Source organism: Triticum dicoccoides, chromosome 1A (assembly GCF_002162155.2).
Source record: "Triticum dicoccoides isolate Atlit2015 ecotype Zavitan chromosome 1A, WEW_v2.0, whole genome shotgun sequence".
In the NCBI taxonomy this organism is placed as follows: domain Eukaryota; kingdom Viridiplantae; phylum Streptophyta; class Magnoliopsida; order Poales; family Poaceae; genus Triticum; species Triticum dicoccoides.
In genome coordinates, this window is record NC_041380.1 from 34,443,928 (window position 1) to 34,465,011 (window position 21,084).

A 21,084-nucleotide genomic window follows, 5' to 3' on the forward strand; every position below is an offset into this window, starting at 1 on the left:
GGAGAATTTCATAGTCACTTACCCCATCGACACTGTGACATGGGACCAGTTCCAGCAGGCTTTTCGCACTGCCCATGTCTCAGCAGGAGCTATGGCCATGAAGAAGCGTGAGTTTCACAACTTACGCCAAGGAGGGTGCACTGTTGGTCAGTATGTGAATGAATTTAGTAAGCTAGCATGTTATGCCCCAGATGATGTCGCTACAGATGCAACTAAGAAGGAGAAGTTTCTCGAAGGACTGAATGATGAGATGAGCATGCAGTTGGTGATGGCAAATTTCAATAACTACGAGGAGTTGGTGGATCTAGCTCTTGTGCTTGAAGGGAAGCAGCAGCAGATTGACAGCCGCAAGAGGAAGTATGGACAAGGGAAGTATAGTTCTGGAGCTCATCAGAGACCCCGTTTCACCCCGAACTCGGGAGGACTTGTTCATAACCATGGAGGCCACACTCATAATGGAGGAAGTACGCAAACCATAGTGGCCCCAAGAATGGGAATGGTAATGGTGGAAGCACCGGACAGAACCGTTCCAACCCGGCAACACCCGCTATGAAAGATCTAAACCACGTTACTTGCTACAAGTGCCAGAAGACCGGACATTACGCCAATGAATGTCCTGAAGCAAAAAATGGAAATGGCAATGGAAGCTCTGGGAAGAAGCCCAACCCTTTCAACAGGGGACAAGTGAACCACGTTAACATGGAGGAGGTTGAAGCCCAACCAGATGCAATAATAGGTAAGTTTTGGTTAAGTCCTTTACTGCAGTCGTACTTTCTGATACTGGTGCATCGCACTCATACATATCAAGGGGGATTTGTGGATAAGTATAAGTTGCCCACTAGAGTTCTTAAGACACCATGCTAGTAACCTCACCCGGAGCAGAGTATATGGCAAGCCATGGATGTTTCAGATGCCATTGACCATAGGTAGGCATGTTTTCCCCTCAGATCTGATAATTTTGGAGTCGCAAGGTTTGGATGTGATTCTGGGTATGGATTGGCTATCAATGTATGGAGGAAACATCGATTGCGCCAGTAAGACGATTTTGCTCACCACCCTAGAAGGAAGAAGGATCAAGTATGTATCCTGGCATGTTCCGAATAGGACGCAAGTAAATTCCTTATCAGGAGTTGTACATGAGGAAGTACCAGTGGTAAAGGATTTCCCAGATGTATTTCCAGAAGAATTGCCAGGCATGCCACCGGATAGAGACATTGAGTTTTTGATTGAGCTTTTGCCAGGCACAGGGCCAATATATAAGAGACCGTACAGAATGCCCACAAAGGATTTGGAGGAAATTAAGAAGCAGATTAAGGAGTTACTGGATAAAGGTTATATATGCCCAAGTTCGTCACCTTGGGGATTACCAGTACTTCTAGTGGAGAAGAAGGATGGATCGTTAAGGATGGTTGTTGATTATCGAGGATTGAATGAGGTGACGATCAAGAACAAGTACCCACTGTCGATGATCAATGATTTGTTTGATCAGCTGCAAGGAGCTAAGGTGTTTTCCAAGATCGATCTACGATGAGGATATCACCAGCTGAAGATTCGAGAGTAGGATATACCTAAGACAGCTTTTACCACAAGGTATGGGCTATATGAGTATACTGTTATGTCATTTGGCCTAACTAATGCACCTGCCTATTTTATGAACATGATGAACAAAGTGTTTATGGAGTTTTTGGATAAGTTCGTCGTGGTGTTCATGGATGATATTTTGGTCTACTCGAAGAACGAAGAAGAGCATAAGGAACATTTGCGTTTAGTACTTGGGAAGCTCAGAGAACATCAGCTATACGCCAAGTTCAGCAAGTGCGAGTTTTGGCTGAAGGAAGTTGGATTCCTTGGACATGATATATCTGGAGAAGTAATAGTGGTAGACCCCACCAAGGTTGTCACGGTCACAAATTGGGAGCCACCCATGTCAGTTGGAGAGATCCGGAGTTTTCTTGGACTCGCAGGATACTACCGGAGGTTCATTGAGAATTTCTCAAAGATTGTGAAGCCCATGACGGAGTTGTTGAAGAAGGACACCAAATTCAAATGGACTGAGGAATGTGAGGCCAGTTTTCAGGAGTTGAAGAGATGCTTGGTTACATCACCAGTCTTGATTCTGCCAGATCAACGCAAGGATTATGAGGTGTATTGTGATGCTTCTCGTCAAGGACTTGGAGCCGTACTTATGCAGGAGGGAAGAGTTGTTTCATATGCCTCACGACAGCTTAAACCCCATGAGTTAAACTATGCTACGCATGATTTGGAGCTAGCAGTCGTAGTGCATGCATTGAAGACATGGAGGCATTTTATCATCGAAAATCATTGTGAGGTATACACGGATCACAAGAGTTTGAAGTATATCTTCACGCAGAAGGAGTTGAATCTCAGGCAGAGGAGATGGTTAGAGCTCATTAAGGATTATGATATGAGATTGCATTATCATCCCGAAAAGGCTAAAGTAGTAGCCGATGCTTGAGCCGAAAAAGTCATGTCAACACACTCATGACCGGAGGATTGCCCAAGGAGTTAGCAGAGGACCTTCGCAAACTATGTTTGGAGATAGTTCCAAGAGGATATGTAGAAGCTTTGGATATTCAATCTACTTTAATGGATAAGATCAGAGAAGCTCAGAAGACGGACAAGGAGATTGCCAAAATAAAGGAAAGAATGAGTAAAGTAAAGGCTAAGGGATTTCGTGAAGATGAGCACGATACCTTATGGTTTGAGGACCGCGTATATGTGCCAAATGATCAGGAGATCAGGAAGTTGATTCTGCAAGAGGCTCATGATTCGCCATATTCAATTCACCCAGGAAATATCAAGATGTATCTGGATTTGAAGGATAGTTTCTGGTGGACCGGAATGAAGAAGGATATTGCAGAGTATGTAACAGTTTGTGATGTATGTCAGAGACTGAAGGCAGAGCATCAGAAGCCAGCAGGATTGCTACAGCCATTGCCGATACCCGAATGGAAGTGGGATAAGTTAGGCATGGATTTTATCACGGGATTACCTAGGACTCGTTCAGGCTATGACTCGATATGGGTTATACTCGATCGTTTGACGAAAGTAGCTCACTTCATCCCAGTGAAGACCACTTACACCAGTGCTAAGTTGGCAAAGATATACATGACCAGGATCGTATGTCTGCATGGAGTTCCGAGGATCATTGTATCAGATAGAGGAACCCAGTTTACTTCAAAGTTTTGGAATCAGTTGCATGAAACTTTGGGAACCAGGCTAGAGTTCAATACATCTTTTCACCCGTAGACAGATGGGCAGACTGAAAGAGTCAATCAGATTCTGGAGGACATGTTGAGAGCTTGTGTGCTAGACTATGGATCTAGTTGGGACGATAATTTGCCGTGTGCAGAGTTCTCATACAACAACAGCTACCAGGCCAGTTTGAATGGCACCGTTTGAAGCATTGTACGGAAGGAGGTGCAGAACTCCGTAGTTGTGGGACGAAGTTGGAGACCGACAATTGTTTGGACCAGATTTGATTAAAGAGTCTGAAGAGAAGGTTAAGCTGATTCGCGATAGACTCAAGGTAGCCCAGTCCAGGCAGAAGAGCTATGTGGATTCTAAACGCAAGGAGACAGTTTATGAAGTTGGAGACAGAGTGTATCTTCGTGTATCCCCACTTCGAGGAGTGAAGCGCTTTGGAGTTAAGGGAAAGTTAGCGCCACGTTTTGTGGGACCATACAAGGTTTTGGAACATATAGGAGAAGTTGCTTACAAGTTAGAATTGCCCGAAGGATTGTCACGAGTTCACGATGTGTTCCACGTTTCTCGGTTGAAGAAATGCCACGCAGAGATGGCTGAAATTCCTTTGAGAGATACAGTGCCGCTGGAATCAATACAGTTGGATAGCGATTTGACGTACGAGGAGAAGCTAGTCAAGATACTCAAGTTTGCCAGCCGAGTCACACGCAACAAGGTAATCAAGTTCTGCAAAGTTTAGTGGAGCCACCATACCGAGGATGAAGCCACCTGGGAACGAGAGGAAGACCTACAGAAGGATTACCCACACCTATTTTCTAGCCAACCCGAATCTCGAGGGTGAGATTCATCTTAAGGGGGGTAGGTTTGTAACATCCAAATTTTTAATTTGGAATGTTATACATTAGATCATCATTGCATTTTGGTTTGATCCTAAAAATTCTACGCAACTCAAGGACCCACGGAGAGAGTTGGGGATTTTGTTATTTTCATATTCGAGATTTCTCGAATTTTGAAAAGAGGATCGTTTGATTTTAATTATTTCGCTTCGAATATTTATTATATAAAAATAGAAGAGAGAGGATAAAATGACTTCCTCAAAAATAAAAAAATATCGTAGATTTAATATTAAAATCAAATACGATTTTTATTCGGAGTTTTATCGCTATTTTATTTGAATTAGGAAAAATATGCGTTTTTTCAAAATTGTATTTTAGGCCCAAATAAATGTTCACCTTGTCCGGCCTATTTTTAGAGGACAGGGAAAATTTATTTCAGGATTTTTGGAGTCCATTTACTATTTCTCTTCTTCTTTTTCTGCATGTCGGAATTGTTTTAAAAAAAGTCAAACCGACTCCGGACCGTACCCGAACGGGACTCCGCCTGGGGGGGCTTTATAAGCCGCCGCTCCGAGCCGCCGAAGCCCAACCCGCGCCGCGGCCCAAACCCTAACCCTAACTGCGCCCCGCCAACGCCGTTGCCGCCCCGCGTCACCACCGTCGCGCCTCGCCGACACCCGCCGCCCCGCGCCGCCTCGTCGGAGCCCACCCGCCGCCGCCCCCGTTCGCCGGACTTTCGCCGGAGGTAGCTGTTGCCGCTGCCTCGGTTTTCGCGAGAGAACCGACGATTTTTTTCTAAAACTAGATCCGTTTTTTTTATAAATCCGGTTTGGTTTATTTTTTCGGTTTTTATTTAGCGAACGCCCATTCGTTAGTTCGTTTTAACGAACGGTTTTCACGATTTAGCCACAGACAGCGAACGTTCGTTCGTTAGCCTGTTCGTCAGTTTTTCTTTTTCTCGGATTTTCCGCGATTATTTTCGATCGCGATTTCTGATCCGATTTTCGTTCTAGTATAACTTTTCGCTCGTTTATCGGAATCAGGCGATTCAGGCGCCTAGAGTTTCGTCTCGGAACCCTCTTTCTGTTTAACCAACTTAAACAAGATTTTGCTACTGTAAAATTTGACTTTAGTCCAGATTAGTAAACGAAGCTTGTGTCTTTCGCCGTTTGAGTTTTGTTGCTTCGTTTGATTTGATTCTTTTTGCAAACCGAAGTTCTTAAGTTGAACTTTCTGGTTATATCTCTTATTTGAGTTTTACCCGTGCCCTTGCTTGATTGCTTATTGTATGCTTGTTTGTTTGTGATAGAGTACCCGGAGTGTGAAGCGTGCTACTACGAGTCTCTAGGTTTCGCAGATCATCAGCAAGGCAAGTAACACTTTGATCATACCTCTTTACTACCCGGATTTATTGCATTAGATCAATCCTCAAACAATTGCATGGTTAGGATCTGATTAAATTGTGGGTTGGGAAGTAGATGAGGTAGTACCTATTCACTTGTTCATTATCAAACCTTTAGAGTTACTTCTACATCGCTTATATTGTTATGCTATGCTCGTAGACGTGGATTGCGTTTGAGAGTATTCATGACAGATGTGAGTATTGTTAAATAATGGTTAACTTAAGGTGGCAACTTTAATACACATCTGGGTGGATTGAGGCACATGAGGAATTCAAGTGATTGCCTGTATTTTTGGAAATCCCGGGGTACCGTGTGATTCTCCTATGGACTGCCACCCAGACTCAAAGGGATCATAAGATTATTCATGCTAGAAACTTCCGTGTGCAGCCACATGCCATTATGAGCTCTGGCATAGTTGAGTAAGTTCTGGGAAACCTTTCCATGATGGGCTAGTAGATGTAGGGGATTGTAGGTGTACCGGCCTATCTATCGGTTAAGGGGACCTCTTCGGAAAGACTGTGTCTCGGTCATCCGTTTCTCAAACATCTTGTAGTGCGAGAAAACCAACGGAGGAGATTGAGTCTTGTGGGGAAAAGTGCCCAAACCTCTGCAGAGTGTACAAACTAATCATGGTTAGCTGTGTCCCCGGTTATGCACATCTTGAGTATCTAGTTCTTGAATTATCATGTGGATCTCATCACTCTTAATTATATAATTTGATTGGGGTTAATGATTATTTTTAATTGGGATTGAGATGGGGTTTACCATTCTCAATGTTTAACAACCACCATGATAGTTAAATAAAATTTATTCCTTTGTTGTAGGGAAAAATTGGCTTTTCGCAAAACATATTAACCATACAGCCTCCACCAACCAAATATGCATGTAGTGATAGCATTATTCTGTTCATTACTCTTTTGTGTTACCTTGCCAGCATATTCCATGTGCTGACCCGTTTTCGGGCTGCAACGTATTATGTTGCAGACTTTTCAGACGACGAGTAAGGAGCCTTAGGTCGTGGTCTTTCACTCAGTGATGCCGTTGGAGTTGATGGACTGACTTTATCTTCCAAGCCTTCCGCTGTTATCGTATTAGATGGCCTTAAGCCATATTTATTGTAATAAGTTCTCTTTTGAAATATTCGATGTAATAAGTGTGTGATTGCTACTCTGTTATAAATCCTTCAAGTACTATGTGTGTCAGCATTACCGATCCAGGGATGACACTTATGCACAGAGATCAGACTGTTCGAGGTCTGGTCGCTACACATATTTATAGATGTAACCCTTTCGAACGAGAGACGCATAGTGGTCACGCATACTGTGGATTGAAGACACCTATAGCTAGCAAGTTTCATCGGCACAAAGACCGGAACAGAGGAAATGAATGGGGGAGGAGGAGATGTCATTTGTGCTCACCCATGAACGCAGGGGCGGAGCTCGTGAACGCACAGGGAGGTCGTTGAACACCAGACCCTCGCAGCGACGAAACAACTGCACATTTAAAACCACCAAATCAACACAAATATGATGTTTTTTATAATAAAATCGAAAAATATATGACCTAACTCATAATTCAACATTGACCTTTGGAAGGCCGAAGAGCACCTTTTCGGTCAACAGGAAGCCGAAGAGGTATCAGGGGTCGGGGTGTCTGATACGTCTCCAACGTATCTACTTTTCCTAATGCTTTTCCTCTTGTTTATCAGCCAGTGGGCCAACCTCCCTCTTTGTCGTCTGCTAGCAGACGGCAAAGACCTGGCTGATGGCAAAGCCATCCTTGGCCGTTAGCCAGCTCTTTGTCGTTTGTTTTTTGAAGCTGTTGGCAAAGCCATCCATTGCCATCAGCTAGCAGACGACAAAGAAGTGGCTGACGGCAAATCTTTTGATTCCAGTAGTGTTGGCTGCCGGCGGCGGCCGTGGCTTCCTCCTCCGACCAAAGAGGCCCTCCTCAACCTTCATCGCCGCCCCTACGCTGCTCTTCCTCCTCTCTCCGCCTCGAATTGCCGCAACTCCGCCGTCCCTCCGTCGCTCCTCGCTGCTGCTGCGCCGACGCCGCCACCTTCCGAACTGCCACCGCCCCTATTTGGCCGACGCCCACTAGTTTTTACATCTCCACTTTGCATCATCTATTGGAGTTGCTCTTTTACATCTTCAATGTACATCATTTATTGGAGTTGCCTCTTTTTTGGAGATGTAAATTTTGACATCTCCTGTTTTACATCTCCAAATATGCATCTTCTATTGGAGATGCTCTTAGTGATGCTTCTTCTACAAGTTGTCGACCTGTATGTTATGTTGGTATAAGTATTATATGTAGCTCGGTTGAATTTTGTGTTTTTTTAAGTCATGCTTCATCAATGTCCTTTTGTTTTGTGCAAGAGAATTGGAAATTTGTCCCGTCTACTGCGTTAACTGGCAAAGCCTATTAAGCACCCGTTTCTTTAGTTCGCGCAAATGGGCACATACTCCCACGCCGCGCTGGGCCGGCATGTTTTTTTTTTCAAAACTGGAGCAAAAAGGGTGTTTGTGCAAGCGTTGTTTCGAACTCAGGATCTCTCGTTGAGAGAGCAGCACAATGACCACCAGGACAACAACGAAGCAATTGAGCCTATAAACTTCATTCCTTTCCTTTATTCCTTCAGTCGCGAGAGCCCCTGGTTTTGGGAAGCTTCCCGAATCAGTTATTCTCACTGGTCCTTCCTTTTTTCTTGGCCCTTTTTCATTTTTGTTTTTTCCTTAAACACGTGAACTTTTTTCAAATTCGATGAAATATTTTCAAATTCAGTCAACTTTTTCTAAATCAGTGAACCTTTTTGGAAACTCGATGAACTTTTTTTCAAAATCGATGAACTCTTTTTTCAAATCGATTAATTTTAAAAAAAACCGATGAACTCTTTTCTTAAATCAACTAATTTTTTAAAAAACCGATGAACTTTTTTCAATATAGACACACTCTTTTTTCAAAATCGATAAACTTTTTCCAAATTCGATGAACATTTTTCAAAATCGATGAACTCATTCTTCATTTTTGATTTAATTTTTTCCAAAACAAATGAACTTACTTTTTTTCAAAATTGATGAATTATTTTTTCAGTTGTGTTGGATTTTTTTCAAAATCAATTAACTTTTTCAAATTCGTGAACTTTTTTGAAGTTTCTGGACTTTCTTTCAAATGTCATGAACTGTTTTAAATTCAGGATTTTCTATGATTTTTTTGTCAAAAGTCAACGGTTGACCGGTCAACTGGCCAGCTGTCGACTGGTCAACCGTGATCGACGGGAGCGAAGGAGGCGATCGAGGCAACCTGGGCCAGCCCAGTTCCCAGCCGCGTGGGCGCACGAACTGCCAACTGGCACCCATTAGGAGCTCTCGTGTTAACTTTCTCTGACTATTTAAATGCAGAGTTATTTTCTGGCCCAGGCCCATTTCGATCGCTCTACTTTTCTAGTCAATAAATAAAAGGCAGGAACCGTCCGAAACATTTCCACAGTTCTTTAGTCCCACCTCGATTGGGGAATATCAAGTTATACGGCTTAAGTATGCGTCTGCAAATGGTTCCGCTAAGCCGATGATGACTATCCTAGAGACCGACATTCTGAGCGCCCTGTGCGCAGTGAGGAAAATGTCATCAGGAATTAAATAGTCTGAGGCGACTTTTTTTATGCCACCGCTGTCGTATTTGTTTACCCATGTCAAATTTGCTTTCAATGACCATAGAAAAGATAGCCGTTCGAAGCAAAGTACAATGCCAAAACTGCTTTTGAAGGACGGTTTTTAAAAAATTCAGAATTCAACAAAAAAACATATTTTTACATTTCAAAAAATACAGGCATACATGAAGGCATAACTCACATGTGTAAATTTTCAGGACGAAATACGTTAAAATGAAGGTTGTGCAAAAAAAGACAATGGCTTTTCAAGACACGTTACTATTCATCCCAAAAGTCCATGATTTTTTTTTTGTGCATAGATCGCATCTCAATGTATTTTATTCTGAAATTTTATACGCACACACATCACATCATTGTGTACTGTACAAAAAAAATTACCAAAAAGTATGAATTTTGAATTTAAGAAAAAACGGCCTCGAAGGAGGCCGAGCTCCAAAACGCCATTCTCAGTTCAAAGCTCGTATTCCCTCCGTTCCTAAATATAAGTCTTTTTAGACATTTCAAATGAAATACAACATATAGATGTATGTAGACATATTTCAGAATGTAGATTCACTCATTTTGCTCCGTATGTAGTCACTTGGTGGAATCTCTAGAAAAACTTATATTTAGGAACAGAGGGAGTACATGCCATCAATGAGCCAAAATATGTCTAAAAACATCCATTTCTCTGACAAGTATTACCGGACGGAGGAAGTATTAGCTAAATAACCTCTAAAAGCATGGAGATATTATTAGGTTCAGAATGAAAAGAAACTTATGCCAAACGGATGTATCTAGTAATGAAATACATATGGATCCGAGAGATTATTATAATATCGCCATGTTTCTTAGACACCGAATTATTCTGCGTTGTCAGATAAGAAAAATGATGAGAGAAGACGATCAGAACAACTAACCAGCAGCAGACTGTTTAAAGGGCTTCAAAATCTCATTATGTTTCAAGAACTATTTTCATTCAAGTAGAACAGAGAAATTCATTTGAGGGGTAGCCTTAACATCATAATCGCGGTACGTTCTCAAGAATATTTCTATTCAAGCAAATTGTTCTAGAAAGAAATATACTGCCACCGATCTGAATTAATCACCGCAGCCTCTTGTCTTGAATAGAGGTTGCGTCAATTAATTCGGATCGGAGGGAGTACCTTTACTTTTCTTTTGATCCAAGTCCATGATGAATGATGCACTTGATAATAGTTCCCTTTTTAGTGGGAGGCGACAAAGACATGTCATACTACTTGTCGATGCTTGGGTAAAAGCAGAGATTCTGAAGTTGCTACAGAAAGCAAAAGCCTAAAAACTAAAAGATTATGATGATAGTTGGATAATCAATATTAAGCTATATTTCTTTTAGAGCTGATTGGAAGAATGAGCTGGACCAATGGGAGTTTGTGACATAAGGAGAGTATAAACATTACAGATGCACTATATAAAGTATATTGAGAAAAACATTATTACATCAGACTCCCTCCGTTTCTAAATATAAGCCCTTTCAGATATTTCAATATGGACTACATAGTACATACGGATGTATATAGACATATTTTAGAATGAAGATTCACTCGTTTTGCCTGTTACGTAGTCAATATTGACATCTCTAAAAGGTCTAATATTTAGGAACGGAGGGAGTATAACGTAACATAACATAGAGATATAATAAACATGTCCTGATCTTAAAAACAAATTTACTACGATTAGGGCATTTTGAAGACCGAGCTCCATGGAGCCCTTTATTTTGAAAAATTCAAAATTCATAAATTTCAATTTCAAAAAATTCTGAAAAAAATAAACATGTATGCAAGGATGTAATGTGTATGTGTGATAAGTTTCAGGATGAATTGCGAGCTGCACAAAAAAAACAAAATCATGGACTTTAAAGATGAACAGTACATATATGGTAAAAGGCCCCACATTTGTCTTTTTTGTGTAGCTCAAGTTTTAATGTATTTTGACCTGAAAATTTGCATACATGTACATTATGTATCTAGGTGTATCTGTATTTTTTTTCCAGAATTTTTGAAACTGAAAATTTTGAATTTTGAAGTTTTCAAATAAAGGCCTCCATGGAGCTCGGTCTCCTTTTGACATTTTCGATTTACTACTCCCTTTGTACATAAATACTAATTTTTTTTTATTTGTGAACAAAGGAAGAATAAAGTAATACGATAGGATTACGAGAAGATGGAAAAGGAACAAAAGAATATGTACCCCTCAGAAGCTAACACGTACCTTAAATAGCATATAGTAGTTCTTCTGTACGATTCATACATGTTCCTCTTTCAGTTGATTCCTTGTCGTATTTTGAGCCATCGAGCCTAACAATTAAATCCAAATCTTCCGCTCTTATCATCCTCGAAGTCTATCATAGGAGGAATGGAGAACCATTTAACAGAAAGTGATAGCAAATCTTTTCTATAGCCAAAAATTCCCTGTTTGTTGTGCTTAGACTTTGTGTCAAAATATTGTCTTTTTTGCTCATCCAACAGATAAAGTTCCTATACTTAACACAACTTACATACCTTGGCATATAGTGATCCTTTGGTGTAAGAATCTGCATAGAAAATAAATCAGATCCATAAGAAAGATATCAAGGAGTGAGCAATCCATTTTCATATCCTAGTCCATGTTGCAATTCCTTTCCCCAAATTGATTGTAAATCTGCAGGATATAATTCGGCTAGCTACAGTGTGTGAACCATGTAGTGTTCCACCTCTCCACTAAATCGCAACAGTTCTTGCTTCTGAGGTAGGAAAGGAATCATGGTCTAGGGGTACAGCATAACATATGGGACTAAGCACTACCTCCTAGCTCAAACCCCTAAAAAATTAACAACTTCTTACCTTAATCCCAAAAAACCTGAGCTCAATAATTCCACGCATACCTACTGGGTTTGGCCAAGCTTCTCGTCAACGAATGCCTACCAGTGGAGAATGTTGTGCTGCTCCAGGGTGAGGTAAGGAATAGATTAGGGGGCAGGTACTGGATTATTGCATAAAGTACACTTTTCATATCACCAGAAAGCAACAATCATGATTATAAAATCGAATGAGCAACTGGACCTTTGCCTAGCCCAGAATAGTAGGCCTACAAAAATAGTGCAATTCCGAACATCATGTGGTACATTACAGTTCATAAACAACAGACCCTCTCTCAAAAGCACAACCAGCTAAGGCTACTCCGGTGAAGCAAATGTCTAGGCCATAACATGAAACAGCAAAATAACTAAACTATCACTAAATAGTAGTACCAGCAATCATGTAAGAGCATCTCCACTGGCCCCCCAACAAGCCCCTCAGGGTGCCTTTTTTAGCGTCGGCGGCGAAACATCGGCCAAGTTGCGCCCCCAGATTGTTGTTTATCGCCGATTTGGGCCAAAATAACAACCGGCAAACCCAAGCCGAACCCAGCGCACCAGGGGGCGCCTGGGGGTACCGGCTGAAGCGAAAAGGCGCGTGGGCCCACGTGGTCGGCGACAGACCGGCCTATTCCCGCAGTTTTCCCCCATTTTCCCTCCATTGCCCAAGCACTTCCCCCCTTCTCCACCGCCGCTCCCGCTATTCTCCTCATCAGATCCGACCGCCATGCCGCCGAAGAAGTATGCGGCCCCTCGCCTAGCCACCGATACCGCCCAGCCAAAGCAGAGGAAGCCGAGGGCGCCGATGGCAAGGCCACAGGGCTTGTCGAACGCCGAGTGGAAGGTAGGCGTTGAGTAACCACCGATCACCAGAACAGGCTCATCACCAAGAGGGCCAGGGACGCGGCGGCGGCGGCGGAGCAGGAGAGGCGTCTCGCGTGGGGATGATGAACCTTCCGCATGGCCACTGCCCACAAGCTGCGTGAGGGAGCCAGCAGAGCGTCGCGTCGCCGGCCAACTTCTCGCCGCCGCTATGGGGGTGCGCGCCCTCGCCTGGCTACTCCGACGGCAACACGCATGGCGGCTTCAACCCCAGCATCACCTTCCTGCATGGCGCAGTGCCGCGTGCCTCCGGCCTCAACACCCAGTACAACTACTCGCCGCCGGCGTACTCAGGCTCGCCTGCGCCGCCTCTGCGCCGTGCCGCCCTACCCTTCGCACACGGCTCGGCGCCACAGTTCAGCAACACCGACACCAACATGGACGAGATCATCACAAGCGGCTCAGTCCCCGCCGCTTCGTGCCCCGGGTTCCATGCGCAAGACGAAACGATGGACACCGCCATCGACATGGACGACGTGCTCGACGACGCCAAGGAGGAGGCGGAGGAGGAAGAACAGGTGGAGCCGGAGCCGGGGCTGAAAGAGAGAAAGAAGAAGCGGGCGCCCAACACAAGCCGGGCGAGCCTCGCATCAAGTGGACGTCCAAGGAAGACGAGTGCCTCGCCGATGCATGGAAGACCGTCAGCATCGACCCGATCACCGGCTTGAATCAGAACACCGACACGTACTGGAGAAGAATCAAGACGGCGTTCGACGAGCACAAGCTGGTCGACCCCGACTTCGCCAACATCCACATGGATCACAGCGACAAGGCCATGGCGAACCATTGGGCGACCATCTAGGCGGCCTGCAACAAGTGACATGGGATCCTAGAGGAGGTCGCGGCTCGCCCGAAAAGCGGCGCCAACATCGAGGGGCAGGTATGGCCAGTCGTCGGCTTAGTTCTTTCGTCGTGTACTTCGCCGACACTTGTTCTTCGGCTGTGCAGATGGTTCGAATGTTCAACATGTTTCGCCAGGACAACAGCGACCAAGAGTTCAAGTTCCTTCACGTGTTCTCCAGGATCGAGTCGTGCAAGAAGTGGAGGGAGTGCCGACTCACTCTCGCAAGGCCAAGGAGACCTACAAGCCGGATGCGCCTGCCCCGTCGGCGGCAGAAGGGCGCCCTGATGGCAACAAAAGAGACAAGGCGGCGAGGGGCGCGGCACCCGCTGCTGAACGGCTGCAATCATCGATCAAGCAGTGCATCGCCGATGCCAAGAACAGCGCCGCCAAGAGGGAGGAGAAATCCGATGCGAGGTGGTCGGCGTTGATGACGAAGCATGACGTCAAGCTCGACCTTCTCAGGACCAAAGTCGCCGCGAAGAAGAGGAACACCGACCTAGCGCTCTTGATGGCGGCAGACATGTCGACGATGGACGAGCAGGTGAAGGCGTGGTACCTGGCAGAGCATGGCCTCATCTTGAACCAGATGCCTCGACAGGCGGCAACCGCCGCCTCTACGCCCACAACGACGCCAACACCGACGCCAAGCCTGAGAAGTGAACATGTGCGGACGCCCTGCGTGAGCACTGAAGCCACGCCAACGCCAACGTCGAGCCCGAGCACTGAAGATGCGCCCACACTGACCTCAGCCAGTCCCATGGCAGAGGAGCCTGCCGTTTGATGCGTTCCATGTCTATGATTCCTTCCTTTTGATCACCGAACTTTTGGGTATGTTTGATCGCCGACCTGTGCCATGATGATCGCCTAACCTGTGGCGTTTTTTGGCAGCAGGAAAGATAAATTAGAATTTTCGGGCGTTTGGGGGCCGAAACCTGGGGGCGCGACTGGAAACTCGATCGCCCCCAGGGCGGAAAAACCGCCGGCGCATACGCCAAAAGACATTTGTCGGGTGCCCTGGGGGGGCAAATGGCTGGAGATGCTCTAATGGTTAAATCAAAACCTGGAAAATGCACTCATGAACACCTACAGGACGAGATGGGCCTTCAAACCTAAGAAGGAGCAACAAAGACAAGGTGGCCATTGACAGATTGACGAGGAAGCACAAGGACGTGGCCGCTAGACTTCTCATGATCATTTATCCCCCTTGAGGCTGTATTTCCTTTCCTTGTGGGCTTATTTTTGCTCTTGCCCCCAGCCTGTACCTTACCTTTATTTTCTTTCGTTTCTATGGACCTCCGTTTTTTGGTTGGATGTTGTGCTTCGGTTGTGGTTTGCTTTATTTATAAAGCGGGGCGAGAAGCCTTTTTCGGTACAAAATTCAATTAGCCGTGGCCCTTTTCAGGAATCATCCACAACACCCTATCCTAACAACTGAGTGTGTAATCCATCCTCACACAATGACAAAAAAGTATACTAGAACACAATTAACGAATTCAACAAAAATAGATGTAGCTAGTTAAAGCCTAGTTTGATAAATGTCAAAGAGCAGTTTCATATGATTCCATTGTGTTATGTGTGTGCATCAGTTTTCAAACATGATATATATAAAAACAGGAGGGTGACAGAACCTATACTAGAACCTACTACAACGCCCCTTCGGTCAGTTTTGCATCAGGTTCACTATGGGCAGAAAAGACAACACAAAAGTTGAGTGGAAGAAAATAGTGAAACTAATCTGATATGTCTTGTGGTTCCACGTCCTATCGAGGGCATCGCTGCTGACCTTGGCAACACTGAGGAGGTCATGGTCCACACGAAGTTCTTGGGCCTAAAGCTTCTTGGTTCCTCCCCCAGCTAATCCACTTTCCGAGCTAACCAAGTCAAATCAATATAATTTTAGTTCCATTGTGAGTATCCAAGACGCTCTGAAACAACTGGATATTCTCCTAAAAGGCAAATAAAAAGCACTCTGAATAGATGCAAACTTTGAGAATTTCTTGTTGATTCAGTCCAGAGGAAGAGACGGCGATGGGGTGGTAGTGGGGGCAGAAAACGAAGGAATGCAGGGGTGAAGAGCAGATGGAAACGGGGGCAAACACAGCGGTGGTGCTCTGAAAGGAGCAGAGGCAGCCCCGACAACAGCGTGCGAACAAGAGCAAGGGTGGCCATGGCAGGAGGTACCACCAAGGAGAAGAGCAATTGCGGCGCGGAGGCGGACAAGCAGCGGGTGGCAGCCGGAAACCGTAGTGCGGGCACTTGGAAGAGGACGGAATGGGAGTTACACGGCAGTGTTGTGCGGCGTGTGAGGGTGAGAGGCCAACGAAGCCAGACATAGTGGTAACCCAACAAGTTTAGAACAAATGCTCATGTAGCTACTTTTTTTTCACCCGTCTATTTCCATGAAATAGTGAAGAATTGGCTATCAGGAATAGGGCTTAAGTGTACTCTCATTTCAGAGATGTGCTTGCATTTTTGCAATATATTCAGTTTAGGTCAACTGTGAGAATCAGGAATATGGCTTAAGTCTCAGCTACGCTTGCACGCATCATATTTGAAGTTAGCGAGCAGCACAAGTACTTCACAACCAGTCTTGAATCAAAGGAAATAACATCATATTTGAAACGATAAAAAAGAGGTTACACTTTTTCTAGGGAAAGATGTATGTTAACACACTAACTTATTAGTGATCGGATGTTTGAATGTAGCAAAACATGGATTTTCAAGGCTTCAGAGCGAAATGAAAGTGATCAGAAGACAAAACATTTGCAAGTAGAGCTTTCCCTGTTCCCCATACAGTATGACTACCTTGAGAGGCCTAAATCCAATGTCCTCATATAGCTCGGGAAGTTCAACTGGTTCTTTAATATCTTGAATTGGAACAAGTAAACCACCGACATCCGAACAAGACTCCAAACGTGTCATTTCAATTTTCATGACAGAAATCATAGGACCAACTTCACCTTGCAAAATTCCGACCACCAAGAGAACCTGAGAAAAAGACAGGTAAAGCTCAATAAATAAATACTCCAAGGCAGAATTGAAATTCATCACATCAATCAAACAGATACTCCGATGGCCTAAGCTAACCAGTCCTCTCTCTGAGTGTATAAATAAATAAACCACAAAAAGAATATGAGAGCTGAAGACTTAAATGCAGATTTCTATTGCAACCATTTCACTCTTTCCAATTGAATAAAAATATAATGACCACAGATTCTGCCAACTTTTCTTCTCCTGGTAATTGGAACCATGTAGTAAGGACCAAGAAACTTCAGAAAACCTGAAGAAGCAAACAAGTGGTAAATGTTATAATTTGAACAACTAAAACGATTTGATAGATATACTCTATGAATCTCAGTTCATGTTGAAATACAAATTATTCCATAGCATTTTGTGACAAAATTCAGCACAGCAGTCAACCTATTTCCCTCGTGAATCCGCCAAATTAGTTCTTGACAATCAATTCTCCGTGTAACTAGTAGGATACTCCTGGATACCCAAATCAATAGACTCCAACCGGTCAATCTTCAGCACCGTCCAAAGAGTCCTGCTCTTGTGATCTGATGGGGTAGCAAAAAGAAGCCTTATGGTGTAGCACAAATACAAATACGCATGATGGTGCAGGGAAAAAGAGTGAGGAGTAAAAGGATGGGGGTGACCTTGATGACGACGGCGGTGAGGAAAGGTGCTGGAGCGGCGGGCTTACTGCTCCGAGGATTTGTCCGGGCCTTCTCCTCGGGCTGCTACCGAAAGAAACGATTTTATCCGCCTCGGAGATGGTCGCTGGGCCGCCGAGACGACAGGGTTTGGCGGAATCGCAGCCGGAGAGGGAGTCCACGGCCCTTGGTGGCTCGCGTCGGCGCCGTCGCAGGATCCGGCATCGGCACCACCGGATCAATCCGGAATTACTCCTCCCGTCGAAAAAAAAATCGATCTTTTCCGGCGTCGCCACCACCGGATGAAGCCGGAGTTACTCCTCCAATTGATCTTTTCCAAGGGAGGGAGTACGGGACGGGGATGGCGGAGTTTGGAGAAGGGCACGGGGACGGGGATGCGGCGAGGAGAGAAGAATCGTGGGCCGAGGAGGAATCGGAGATGGGGAGGAGGGCGTCAGGAGGTATTTGCGGGTTTCTTTTTTATTATTATTATTACGGACGTCGCGATATCTTTTCTAGACGGACAAAAAAAATGTCATCAGGAATTTAAATATTTAGGCTTCCTTAGCGAGAATTCCAGAAATTCATTCCACACAAGAATCGAACTCTGGTTGTCAAGGAGTGAGACTACTACCCCAACCATTGGGCTAAAGCCCAGTTCCCGTTCAATTTGCTTCAACGCATATATAATAGTTTTAAGCTATTTCGTATTTGTGTTCTTCTCCTCGTTTAGCCACATAACAGTTTTTTTCTTTTTCGTTTTCTTTTGAGAATCACATAACATCTTTCTGAGACATGCATAGCTTAGCTGTACTGATGTTCTATTGCTAGCCCAGCCATGTATGAAGTTATAGTCCTTGGCTCTGGTTGGTCGACATTGCGGGCTTAATTTACTTTTGGATGAATTTTTTGATCAAGCTCTTATTGTGTGGAGGTTGTTTTGAAGTTCCGGTCCTTTCGAGGGAAGAAACTTTTGCTTTTGGTTTTGGTTCTTCAAGCAACACACACAAACAACACTGGTAATTGGGTATACCAAACAAAACCTATAAAATGTAGGACAGTAAAACTGAGTCTAACTTCAGCCCTCTCACGCACCGAGTGTTTCTGGCCATCTATTTTCCGTGATATGGGCGTTCCTTACCATCAGATATGCTGGGTTTTTTTACTTCCACCACACATTTGATTTCCTGGCCCAACTGTCCTAAAGGTCGGCTGCTCCAGGGGCAAAATCTGAGTCCTCTGGTTGCCTGGGCCTTTTTCCCCGGCCCAACTAGCAAACCACTCATATCCCACCCCACAAGCGTTACTGAAGAAAGGCCTGCCAAACGATCACAGTCGAGTTAGAAAAGAAATGCCTCATGAACCCTAACAGAGGAGACGCCCGGAGATGGCAATCCATATTCTCGTCAACCGCCACCGCTACGCTCGTCCGATCAACCTCCGCACATCACCCCGTCGTGAAAAAAGATCTCCACAGTCGGTGGAGTTCCCTTTCCCATCCCCATGACAGCCGACGAACATGGAGCGACCGACAAATCTATCCACCTAGGCGAGGAGATGTGACTTACAGTTAGGGCGCATCGTCCCCGGAAAAGGACACAAGTACTTGTCTACATCCATTCAGCTTCTCGATGAGTAGCCTAATCGATTGATCTGCACATGCTTAATCGAAGGTACAAACTGTTGTACGCATTGCTTTATTTTCCCCATTTTGGTTCCTTCTTTTCTTTTGGTTATTTGGTTTCATTTGTTCTAGAATCTGGCTCATGGCATCGGTGTGGAAGCTCGATTTAGTCGATCCGTTGATTTATGGTGGCACAAAGGTATGCGTCTTGTGAGGTTCTATCGCCAATTCAATGATGATTGATTGAGAGTTTAACCAGACATTACTCATAGTATAATGCACCGGATGCCGGTTATTGCAGGTTTGTTACAATTGGGGATTCATAATTTTCATTCCATTGGGCTTGCAGGTACGTGGGATGGAAGCACATCTGAGAGCAGCGATACGAGTCAATGGGATTGAAAGCAATGCATGGGAAGACATTAACATGACGCAATGGCCAGTACGGAATATTATATGCCAAAATCCGATGAGACGTCAGTCAACAATATTAGCTTTTGTTTTTGTTTTAGATTGTTAATATCTGAAATGCTGATCTAACAACATAAAATGTTGCAGTTCTTGTTGTGCACTGTACATGCTGAAGAACATCGAATTATTTACGGGAGTAAAACTGAGGTTGCAATATGACGAAGTACGTAGAGTAACACCTAAAATTCTGTCATTTTTTGAAACATATGGAACGATACTAACATATCCTCGCATGCAGGCCTACATCGACAAATTCAGAAGAGAGCTGCCTGTTGTGCTTGTCGATTCACCCTACAGCAAAATGAAATACAGGAGTAGGTTCAAGCAGTACCATGCTAGGCAATCAGATGCAGCTGCGGTTGAAGACGACGAGGATGCAAGCAGTTAGTCCAACATTGTGGTTCATTCTTACATGCGGAGTGTACACTTGGCCATAAAGCGACAGAGTAGGGTGTGGTTGGGTTTTAGTCCCGAAGAAGGTTTCCTAGCCGTGTTCTTAGTCCATTGCACATGAGTCAAGTTGTAAAACTTTAATAATATTGGTTACTATATTTTTCTTGAAATAAATTTGGTCTCCACGGGATCTCGTAGAAATCTATATTTGCTTTTTACTACCATGTGATAGTAATGGTGCCTGGGGCAACCCTAGAAGAATAATGGATTATGATATGTCTATTTTTATACGAGAGAAAAAGGTACGAGCATTACAATAGCCTCACAACAGAAGTCAAAAATACTGCCTGATTCAACACGCAATCCCAGCTATATCTCGTAGGCAGGCCGCAAAGCCAAAAAATAGAGCATAGGATAACAATAGTAAAAGCATGTACCATAGGGGGCCTCTGCAGGTGCTGCAACGCTGAATTGAAGCGATCACCTTCAGGAGCATAGTGGTGTGGCCATGGTACATCCATCCTGCCTCATGGAATCACATAGCATGTTCTGTCATAGCCCTGCAAAACAGAGGAAAAATTACTACTTGTACTAACCTTCTCAAGTGTGTGCATGTAACAAATGTTGGACATAAGTAAACACGGAAGAATGAAATGCAACATATGGAAGAATTGAATGGTCATTCCTTTCTCTCTGCTTTTTGCGAGGACCATTACTCTCCCTTTAACAAGGCTAAAACATCATAATAAGACTTAATAGCAATCTTGAAAAGGTGGATATCCCATGTGAATCTAATTTTTCATATAAAGCACATGCCAAGTCTGTTGATCCCAGTCCAGCAATTGCACAAGAAGAAGCGAGCATCATAAATATTGAGCAACATAAGCTATGAATTGTTTATAGTACATTCCAAAATTAATAGCTTATCATCTCTATTGATCTCTAAATCTCACCTATCAGCCAAATTGAAAGAATACATGTTGAATGCAACGATGGAACGTTCGTAGATCATGCAGTTGGGGTTGGACGAATGGGGCTGGCCGTCGAGGCCGGCGGCCAGCTTCATCTAGTCCCGCGGAACATGATCCATACCCAACCACCTTGCCATCAGACGAGACGCATGGCCAGATCAAAGCTGCACCCATGGCTGAGAAATGATATGTAGAGGACGCAAACAACCAATTGAGGTGTGGGAAAGAGGTTGCCTATAACCTTGTGGCTAT

General features: G+C 44.2%; 1 pseudogene; it reads left to right on the forward strand.

The window, feature by feature from the left end:
• Nucleotides 1–12,718: 12,718 nt before the first annotated feature.
• On the forward strand, nucleotides 12,719–14,498 carry LOC119350532 (annotated as a pseudogene).
• Nucleotides 14,499–21,084: the final 6,586 nt, after the last annotated feature.